Source organism: Bactrocera tryoni, unplaced genomic scaffold, assembly GCF_016617805.1.
Source record: "Bactrocera tryoni isolate S06 unplaced genomic scaffold, CSIRO_BtryS06_freeze2 scaffold_25, whole genome shotgun sequence".
Taxonomy (NCBI): domain Eukaryota; kingdom Metazoa; phylum Arthropoda; class Insecta; order Diptera; family Tephritidae; genus Bactrocera; species Bactrocera tryoni.
Window position 1 is genome coordinate 20770456 of NW_024395977.1, and position 11446 is coordinate 20781901.

General features: G+C 38.2%; 1 long non-coding RNA gene across 1 annotated transcript; it reads right to left on the reverse strand.

Moving 5' to 3' along the window:
* Positions 1-9091: 9091 nt before the first annotated feature.
* On the reverse strand, positions 9092-10834 carry LOC120780551. The gene is made up of 3 exons (XR_005705904.1): positions 10816-10834; positions 9715-10760; positions 9092-9647 (listed from the first exon to the last, which is right to left on the reverse strand). It is a non-coding gene; the product is annotated as an uncharacterized LOC120780551 (long non-coding RNA).
* Positions 10835-11446: the final 612 nt, after the last annotated feature.

Below are 11446 nucleotides of genomic sequence, written 5' to 3' on the forward strand. Positions count from 1 at the left end.
CTATAAAAGGTTTATTGACAGTACGGAATCTAACATTAAGTCGAACCCTAAGTTCTTTTGGAACTTTGTAAAATCTAGAAGAGCGTTTTCGGCCATTCCAAGCCTATTTGTGATATTAAGCCTTCTTTCTTTCATATTGGATCTGGATGGGCTGCCGCCTGTACTTATACAAAATTGTACTGCCTTGGTATATCCTCTTATGCTTCTCTTCAATAAGTATCCCTCCTCTGGCAATTTTATTTCAGACTGGAAATTGACATGCATTACACCTATTCTTAAAGGTGGTAGAAAGGATGTAGTCTTCAATTACAGGTCTATTTCTAAACTTTCTACTATTTCGAAATTTTATTGTATGTCTGCATTCTCCGCTTGATTTCAGGTAGATTGTGTCTACACAGATTTCTCTAAAGACTTTGATAAAGTTTCTCACAATATGCTAATTAAAAAATTATCATCTTTAGGTTTTCACTCTGTCTTCTTGCAGTGGATTAAGTCATATTTGCAAATAGACGATGTGTTGTTAATGTCGATGGAGTGGCATCCGATTCATTCATTGCGTCTTCGGGAGTGCCACAAGGAAGCGTTTCGGGTCCACTTCTCTTTGTGCTGTTTATCAAAGACATTTCCTGTTGCTTCTCTTTTGCTAATTTTTTGCTATATGCAGAAGACTTAAACATTTTCGCAATAATCAAAAACTCCGAAGATGTAATCAAGCTTCAAGGCGATATTGATACTTTTTATGATTGGTGCCGGAAATCGAAGCTTTTTCTGAATCTAGATAAATGTTCTCAGATCTCGTATGGGAGGGAACGTAGCATCTTACCTTTTAGTTTCAATATTTCTAATTGCGTCCTAAAATGCGTAACTGAAATCAAAGATCTTGGGGTAATATTTGACAATGGATTTTCTTTCATTAATCACCGTCCCCTTCATGTTAAAATTATTGTATACATCTTTTGTTCGATCTGTTTTGGAATACGCAGTGTTCATTTGAAGACCATATTGCCTATCGTCAATTAATAGGACCGAGCGCGTTCAAAATATTTTTCTCAAATTTATTCTCCGCTTATTAATAAATTAATTATAAAAAGGAAAATACTAAATTAGCGGATTATGCTCCTCTCAAGCGTGCTATGCGTGAGTTTAACTCGATTTCCGAGAAAGTTCTTCTTGATTTTTCTCACTCTATGGTTTCCTTCATTAATACCCTTAATTCTGTCTTTTTAGTTTATATTATTGTGCCCTTTAAAAAGGTAAGACAGATGAAACAAAAATTCCAACATACACTGAAAAAAGTTTCACTGATTCTTTAAAGTACTTGTCAAACAATAACAAAAATTACTACTCTTACCAACTGAAGAGCTCAAAAGGCCTAGTTGTTGTCATTAAGGGGCTATACCAGTGTGACGCATGAAAAATTAGGCGATTTTCGTGAATTTTTTTAAAAGAAAGTACTAGATTGAATGTTTCGGCGTTCTATGGACGTACTGAAGTATATTTTTAGCTATATTAAAAAAATTTTTTTTTACAAACATATTGAAAAATATCGGAGTTATGTGCTGTCTGCGGAAGTGCCAAAAAAAAGTGCCTCAACTGCTGGCATGATTCCGGTCGAATGAGTAGCTGAAACAAAAAAATTCAAAATGTTTATTAAACTTAAATATATTTTCTATACAAAGAACTAAGATCTTTGAAAATTATCAAAAGTTAAGAAAATGGCGTAATTTTGAAAAAAACCCGTTTTTATACCCTGAACAGGGTATATTAAGTTTGTCACGAAGTTTGTAACACCCAGAAGGAATCGTCGGAGACCTTATAAAGTATATATATATAAATGATCAGTATGTCGAGCTGAGTCGATTTAGCCATGTCCGTCTGTCTGTCTGTCTGTATATATACGAACTAGTCCCTCAGGTTTTAAGATATCGTTTTGAAATTTTGCAAACGTCATTTTCTCTTCAAGAAGCTGCTCATTTGTCGGAACGGCCGATATCGGATCACTATAACATATAGCTGCCATACAAACTGAACGATCGGAATCAAATGCTTGTATGGAAAACTTTCACATTTGACAAGATATATTCACGAAATTTGGTATATATTATTTTCTAAGGCAACAATGTAATCTCCGAAGAAATTGTTCAGATCGGTTAACTATAGCATATAGCTGCAATACGTACTGAACACATAGTTACTAACTGAAATGCACCTGTGAAGGGTATTTAGCTTCGGTGCAACAGAAGTTAACATTTTTTCTTGTTTTAAGAAAAAAATGGTCGTTTTTTTAATGCCAAATTGACAATTTTCAACCAATCAATTAGATCATAGTCGTTTGTATAGCAAATGTATTCAACTATAACCAGTTTTAATTTGAAGTCGATCGGTAAAGTTCTCATTGAGTTATGATGTCAGCAATTTTGAAAAGTGTCGTTTCGAGGAAAACGCGTTTAAAGTTTCACTTATACTTGTATATGTTTGCACCTTTAAGCGGTTGCTGTTTAGAACGCTTCCATTCAAAAACTATTCAAGATACGACCTTGCCGATTTCACAGGATATTTTTTAATATATAAACTATCGAAAAGCAAAAAAAATATTTTTTTTTGAAAGTGTCACACTGGTATAGCCCCTTAAAGTTATAGAGTCTTCGGTAGACTCTAATGATCTTAAAGAAGTATTGGAAGAAGGTGGTTTTAGTATTAAATCAGTGGTAAATATTTTTAACAGGAACAAGGTCCCACAACCAATGTTCAAAATAGAATTGTTGTCAACCACACAAAAGAAATGGTCCTGTTGTTTCCTGTGACGATTATGTTATTGTCTTTTCACGGTCAATAAGAATGCAATTATGTAACGAAATTATGTTGTGTCCTTTCAGAGTCAAATAAGAAGGCAATGTCGTAACGGCGAGGCCTGAGCAAGTTCGTTTACTATAGATCAAATACAAAATACACACTGAATTCAATATTGAGCTCTAAAAATATTATTGAACCTAAACTCAAAGTGTGCGTTACTATATCCGGCAAGCCGAATCAGCATACGCCAACACAGTCGCTTGCGACATAGGCAAGTGTCGGGTTACCGCTGCTGGCCACAGTGGCTGCGCAACGAACTTATGCGTCAGCAGAATGTTGCACTGTAAACAAAGTTCATTGCATCATTCGTACATTTCACAAACAAAAAGTGTATTATGTCGATGGGTGTTTGGTCTGTGACCGAATGTACAAATCGATTGTATGCGATTGTTGCCCTTAGCATCAACTCGACTGTATCGTTAGACATTTTTCGTAGGCGAAACACTCTGGCTATGTCTGCGAGTGTTCTAAGAAAGCGTTCCACCTGGTCATTTTTGCAACTGTGTAGGGGTGGTGCGTTCACAATGTCCACGTCGTACCCGTTTTTCAACAGGACCCTGACAGTTTCTAAATTAAAAGAAACTTCGTTATGGTAGTAAATTGTCTTAGTCTGTGGGAACAAACTCAACAGCTGAACAATTGGCGGTTTTAAATCCGTTATTGTACGAGACGCCAGTGGCCAGACGGCGGATGTTGAGAATTTGTCAATGCAAGTAAGAAAATTTTTTTTGTCAGTTGAAAAGATATCAATGTGGAGTATTTCTCCAGCATATGATGGAATCGGAGTCTCCCCAGGTCTTTGTTTTTTTGTGGTGCCTATCGTAGTTTGCTTTAGTGCATATCTTGCAATTAATTACGATTTAATTGACCAATTTCGTCATTTTTGGAAAATAATAATCGCGAAGGATGTGTTTAGTATTTTTTGGCCAAAGAGTATGATAACTCGTTTCAATGGGTATTTTGATACTTCTTGGTTTTTGAAACAGTTTAAAAGATTTTCTGTCATTTCGATCGTGTAGGTCTACGAATTTTCGCTTTGAATCGTTGGAGCGTCTGATTGTATCTCCTTTTGTAAGGTGTTTAAATTTTGCAGTGATAGGGCATCCGCCACATAGTTTTCTTTACCTGGTTTGTAGAACACTTTTGCGTTGTGTTCATCAATGAATGCCTTTCATCATTTGATTTTTGCATTCGTGTTTCTCTCTGATTGGTAAAGGTAAGGGGCTGGTGATCAGTGAAAATATTTATTTCTCTTGCTCCATAGATGTAATTTTGCAATTTACTTAGACAATAGCTAACAATTCTCGCTCATTCGTGGCGTAGGTAGGTAAGTAGGAGTGCAGTACTATCGGGCTAAATTAGCACTTGATGTGCCATTTTGATACACTATTCGTAGAACCTCCTGTATCTGCTATTACGTTTCACCTTCTCTCCCAAACCATTTTGAGGTTCCGATGAAACTACTTATGTCTGATATGCTTTTAGTGGGAATCCATTCAAGGTTTGGTGCTTGATGGATTCCAAGTGTTTTGTGTCGGATCTATGCTAGAGCTGGGCATTCACAGAGAAAGTGGAAGATTGTTTCCTTGTTCCCTGCTACTCCGCAGCCTCTGCAGATGTCGTTGTAGGGCATACCCATTTTCGATGCATGTTCCCCAAATGGCCACTGCCCTGTTGTAGTAGCTGTTACTCTGCAGATGCTTTTTCTTGACCTATTTAATAAGTCGTTGATTCTTTTCCTGTGATATGTTGGCCATAATTGTTTAGTTATGACGCATTTTGTAATGTTTTTCCACCTGTTATTTGCAACTTGTTGAAATTGTCTATTGATCTCTCCTTTGATCGATCCCAGCGGGCTTGGTATTAGCTCCGCCTTGGATTCGTTGAGGAAAGCTCCTGCCTTTGCCAACTCGTCGTTGGCTTATCCCCTTGTTGCATATACTTAGTTTACTATTCAGAATATACTGCAAGAGTGACTCACCTCTGGTGTTTATACTGGAGCTACCCCATACGGTGTGCCTTGCGTTAGCATCACACCCTATTAGGACATCTTCCTTCCTGTTCTCCTCTACTAGTCAGGTGAGCGGGACCGGTGGTATGTCTTCGTCATGGGCCAAGTAGGACGAGACCAAGAAGAAGAGCTTTTCCTTCTGTTCCACCTTTACCACTATGATATCTGCTGTGCAGTAATTAGGACAAAGAAATGCATTTATACTTCTAAGAATGCATGCCCTAGGTTTACCTTTATTCCTAGTGTAAAAAAGGATATAGTACTAGGCTGATGCCTATGCGCCCCTCCTTCATGAGGGTTGTCAGATTCGCTGTAGCACTCTTCGAGTGCTGCAGGTTTATCTGCACGCATCTTAAGTTATTCGGCATCTCGAGTTTCTTCGATGCCCACATTCCTTAGGAACTTGGCTGGCGTCGTCGACCTCTTTCGTATCGTCTTCGTCAGCCGCTTTGTCGCCTTGGAAAATTTTTAGTCTGGCCTTTCGAATTCCGTAGCTGATTTTGTAGTCAGTCTTCTTGAGAGCCTCAATGGACTCATCGCATATGACCACCAGTATTGGTCTACTTGCTTTATTCGCTTTTTCCGGTATGTATAGATTTGTTCTGCAGCTTGATGCATCTCAGGAGTTTTTCGCCTGGGTTTCTTCGGAATGTCCCTGGCGGGAATAAGCCTCAATTGGAGGCCTACAAAGGCGTTGCTGATTTTAGCAACACTACCCCTCAGGAAATCTAGCGAGGCCTGGTCCGCGCACTTGATGACCCTGTAACCCTCAGAGGAGTCAAACTCCGGGTGAGGACCCGCAGGATTGTCGAGTATAAAGCTTAGCACCATCCGACGTCGATCTACACCCATCTTTCCTGTATAGTGCTTGGAGAAGAGGAATTCCCATTTATGATGGCCACTTGCAGGCTATCCCTGGCTACATCGCAGAAATGCCTTGCCGTTGTTGTGCTGCTGTGTTCACCTTCACTCCGCCTATGTTTTTTGGGCAGAGTTTCTGGTATTTCTGTGATAGAGCGATTCCTTTTTTGTGAAGTGCTCTCTTGTTTGCTCTCTTCTAGAGGTTCTGATTGCTTGCGTGGCGTAGGGTGTCTCGCTTTTCTTAAGCGTGCGTGAAACCATGGAAAAATGAGGATATTCCTCAGTCTTTCGAATGCATTACGTTGAGTTTCGCCAAAGTCAATCGAGACCTTTTTGGACATATGCTTCCTCACCGAACCATTTTCTCCTTTGAGAATGTTGGTTAAGGGCCTTACTATTGCTGCAAAGTCCTTAATAAAACCCCTACAGTAACTAGCTAAACCAAGAAACGACCGCAGGCTGAACAGATTTTTCGGCTCAGCATCCTCTTGTATCGCCCTGACCTTTTGAGGGTCAGTTTTAGCCACGTTTTGGGTCAATAGAAAGCTCAAGAATTCAACGCTCTCTTTAAAGAACTTAGTTTTCTCTCGTGCTACTCTCATGTTTGCATCGGCAAGCACTTTAAGACCGTATCAATATGTTGCAAATGGTCAATTTCGCTTTTCGAAAGATTATTACGTTATCTACATACACATAACAAAACTTTCCTATGTGTCATCGATAGCTCTTTGAAAAATTCTTCCGGCATTTTACAACCCAAAAGGCAGACGTCAAAATTCATATTTCCCGCCGTTCACTGTGAATGACGTTTTTCGCGGTCTTGTTCCGCTAGATAAATTGTAAAGGTGATAACCGGATTTTAAATCTAGAGTCGTAAAAACTTTCGCCTTTCCCAAGTTTGCTAGGATCATTGGGATATTTGGCATTGGATATCGGTCGGCTATAGTTCGTTCATTTAGCTTCCTAAAGTCGATTACCAACCGTTTATTTCGGTTTCCATTGCTGTCAAAGCCTTGTTTGTCAACAACCCAGACTGGTCTATTGTATGGCGACTTTGATGGTCTAATGATCTTTAAGTAACTGTTTGATTTCGTTGTTTACAAAATCCGAAACTCTCATAGGGTAAGGGTATAGTTTTGAGTATATCGGTTCGCTGTCTATAATGCGAATTTTAGCAATAACTGAGGTATTGAATGGCAACGCCTCTTTAGAGGTCGAAAACACTTTTATTCTTTTCAATATCATGCTTTTGAATTCCTTTTTGATGGATGTAGGCACTATTATGTCATCCACATCTGTAAAGTTTACACTGTCACAGTAATGATACTGCAATTGCTCGGAGTTGTTATTGTAATTAATAGTGTTGTTACGTAAGCTGAACGCTATTTCGAATTCTATAATTGCATCAAATGAGTTAAGTGTATCTATCACGAAGAATGGGGAGATTTGGCAATAATTTTCATAAAGTACTTACTAGTTACTTTGCTCGTGCCATGTATGGAGCTTACGGTGAAAGGACTTTCGACAGGAATTACTTTTTGTAGCTCCTTTATGTGCGTAATGTAATTTTTTCCCGCCCCTGTGTCAATTAATATTTTTATATTTTTCCCACCCAGCTGTCGCTTGATATATGGCAGCCAAGAGCGTTCTCTAAAAAATGCAATGAGTCATTGTCGCAAGATTTGCTATCGTCATTCGATTACAGCTGCTTCCGCGGACTTTTGATTTTCTTCCGAATCTGAGGCGCTCTGAACAGCATTGTTCAATCGCTGCCGCCTTGGTCCTATTGCACTATCTGACGTATTATACCTTTTTTGGACCTGTTCGCCACTAGTTTAGTGCTTTGGAGTAGTGGTAGCCTGTCTAAACTTAGAAGATGAGTCAACTTCCATTGGCTCTGGGACTTGCCAATGGTCTTCGGTTTTGTTCCTATCTTGTGGGCTGTTGTTATCCTGCTGCCTTTTGACAAAATGGGGGTTCCTCTCACCATCACGTTCATCGTTATAGTTTCTGCCTTGTTTCGCAAGCGGTCGATTTCTATTATTTTCCCGCGTTTGTTCTCTTTCTACAATAGCTTTGGCGTAGGATGCCGAAAACATACTGCGCTCTATGCTCGACTCTACTTCTCTGGCTAGCGCTAATGCAGACGCTAAATCTTTTGGCTGTACCGGAAAACAATAGCCTTAAGAGACTTTTTGAAGCCAGAATTGAAGGCATGGAGTGCATCTGCACTAATCTCATCGTTGAGCAATGTAGCCTGCTCCGCCTTGTGTGACATTAAAATCTTGTTTGTAACTTGGGCCAACTTCCTTTCATCATATTATTCCATTAGGCTTAATTCCCCTTGCCTAACCATTTCGAGGCCCTGCCTCAATAGTCGTAGAGAAGTTTTATCTGCGTAGGAGCAATCTAGCCGAGCTATGACTGCATCGAAATTAAGTACTGTGTTGTGAGACACTAGCACCGCCCTAGCCCTAGCGGCACGTACTCTTCAGACCTCCCGCTAAACTTAAGAATTGACGTAATTGTATCGAGAGGAGTATTACACCTAATTTCTGGATTTACTGAAATTCTTTGATAAACTTCCACTTGTGGCTCTTGAACGCACAAATTGTTAACTTTTGCGCTCATATTATTAAGCTGTGCCTGGAATCTTTGTTCTTGCTGCGCCAATGCCTGGCTGATAGCGATCTGCACTAACTCTTGCATTCGATTAATATTCATGTCGCTTTATGTGTGGCTATCGCTAACTTCTACGTTCACCTGATAGTTGCTTTCCTCTGTGTCCCACTTTGTTTCACTGTCTAATCCTATTTTAATATTTTAAATTGCTTCTAACCAGCTCATATGCGCTATTGTGTATATTACACCGAAATTTTTACATTGTCGCGAAATATTTATGTATGAACCGCTTAAGTATGAACATACGTGGTAAATATTTTATGTTATATTATTTATATACTTTTATTTAGAATAACTTGATACTTGCCGCAGCGGTTTAGTTTGGTATGATTTGAAAAAAAATTTAATGAACATACATATAAGTATTACGAGACATTCCTAATCTAAGAGCGAAGATTCTCGTTTGTTGGGTGAGAATTATAGTATTTTTCGGATATAAGAGCCGAGCGAAATGCTCAAAATTCTAACACTTTATCCGGGGAAGTCTTATATGAAAACCGCGGTTAATAGCACTTTTGGGGCTTATATGAAAATACCGCTTTATGTAGCTTTTGAGGCTTATATAAAAGTGCACATATGAAAGAACTACTTTTTAAACCTACGAGTATGTAAATATTTATTAGATACTTTTTAAAAGTACTTAAGTATATGTATTCATCACTACATAGTGAACAGAAAAAAACAAAAGTAATATTCATATAAAAAACAAAACATAAAACTGTAAGGAACAAATGAGATCTTCGTCGCCCATGCTTGAAAAAATTTTGCACAGAACGAAGTCTTAAATTATTACATTTTTTTTTTTAAACTAAGTCTTAAAAAATTACATTTAAAAAAAAATTGTTATTTTTGATTGGAAAGACATCTCATTATGGAGAATGTCTCCTTCCATGCTTTTTAATTCAGCAATATATTTATTTTTTGTCAGGAGGTGGGCTCTGAGGCTGCGAATGCAATACAGAACTTCTGCAAGTGACGGTGTTTTTAGCACTTCCTCAGTCTCCTCTTCATCTTCAGACCTGTCGTTATCAATTTGCAGTGGATCTGCTTCTTCATCAACAATGGAACTAACAATTTCCTCATCAGTCCAATTGTCATAGCACCCAATATCGTCATCACATACAATATATGTTTCAAATGAGCTTTGTGTATTTGCATCTGCCAGGCTCCCAACGATTGTTTCTACTTTAGCACTTGTATCTTCAAATTGCTGATCAGTGGGTGTGGTTATAAATTTTACCTGTCAAAAAAAACAAAAACACTAATGAATATAATAAGCAAACATTGTGAAATTTTAACGAGCTTACCTTTTTGAAACAGTTTGGAATTGATATAGGTTTCACCATCGAAAAGCTATGTTTAATCATATGAATCACTTGAAATATATTGAGTGATTTTTCAAATTCAGCCACTGTTTGTCCGCGTTCAATTGCAGTAACCTGTTTCCGAATAATACTTTGCCTATAGTATGCCTTAAAACAGTGGATAATTCCTTGATCTAGAGGCTGAGTTATTGCAGTTGTATTTGGCGGCTAAAACTGAAGATTAATGTTTGTCATCAGAAATCTTATGACAAGCCACATTGTCAACCAGCAGAACGATTTTTCGATTCTGTTCTCTCATTTGTGAATCCAACTTTTTTAAAACTTCACCCCAAACCCCCTGCGTCATCCACGCTTTCTTGTTAGAGTAATACTTTAAGGGCAAAACTTTATTTTTAAAGCATCACGGACTCTTTGACTTTCCATGACTTCCCTAAAATCTCCTGTGGCATTGCAAATGAAAAGGAGCGTCAGCCGGTCCTTTGAGGTATTGAACCCTTTCACTGTTTGTCCCTTATGTGTAAGCGTTTTTTGCGGCAATACTTTAAAGAACAAGGCACTTTCGTCTTCATTGAAAATATTCGCCTGATCATAGTTCGCTATAATATGTGAAAGAATTGTGCTCAGAAATATTTCCGCATTTTCCTTATCAGTGGAGCGTTCTTCTCCGTGAATATTTTTTAGCTGAATGCCATTGCGCTTCTGTAATCGCCAGAGCCATCCTTGCGTTGGCATAAAATCTTTTTTTGGCTTCACTGCAAGCTGCTTGGCTTTTTCCAGCATTAAGTTTGAAAAGATTACTGCTCTGGGGATCTCAGTTGAATAAACCATATCATTAACGCCTGCTCCACCTGGGCTTCTTTACCTTGTTTCAATTTTCAATTTAGCTTGCGTTTCTTAAAATTTTGTTTAATGTACATGAAGAGCACCCTTATTTGGGACACAATTGACGTTTTGATATAGTTTTACTTTCAGCGATAACTTTAAGTTTCTCCTTTATGGAAAGCGTCTTTCTTTTGTTACCAGCCATCCTGTAAAAAAATAAACGCTAATAAATTTTGCAAACATAAAAATTATTTCACTTACACTTTTGCTAAAGTTTGACTTTTGCCACCATTAATAAACAAACATATGTTTTTACAGATTGCCATACCGCAAAAAATTTTCAAATAAGTGTTGTCAGATTTTTCATTTTTACATCCGGGGATTTTGGCTCGCACATTTTCAATATTAAGTATAAGCGGGAAGACCTTTTAAACGGGGAACACATTAACCGGGGATTTTTCTGTATATTGCTTATGTGGAATTTTTTGTGACCTGATTTTATTTCCTTATAAGCGGGGAAATCTTTTAACCGGGGGGCTTATATCCAAAAAGTACTGTATGTTGTTTCCTCTGACGATTATGTTATTTTCCTTTCAGAGTCAAATAAGAAAGCAATGTTGTAACGGCGAGGCCGGAGCAAATACGTTTATTATAGACCAAATACAAAATAAAAATTGAACTTAATATTGAACTCTAAAAATATTATTGAACCTAAAATCATAAGTGTGCGTTACTATATCCAGCAAACAGAATCAGCATACGCCAACACAGTCGCTTGCGACTAGGCGAGTGTCGGGTTACCGCTGTTGCGGGCGCAGTGGCTGGGCAGCGAACTTATGCGTCAGCAGAATGTTGCAATGTAAACAAAGTGCATTGCATCATTCTTGCATTT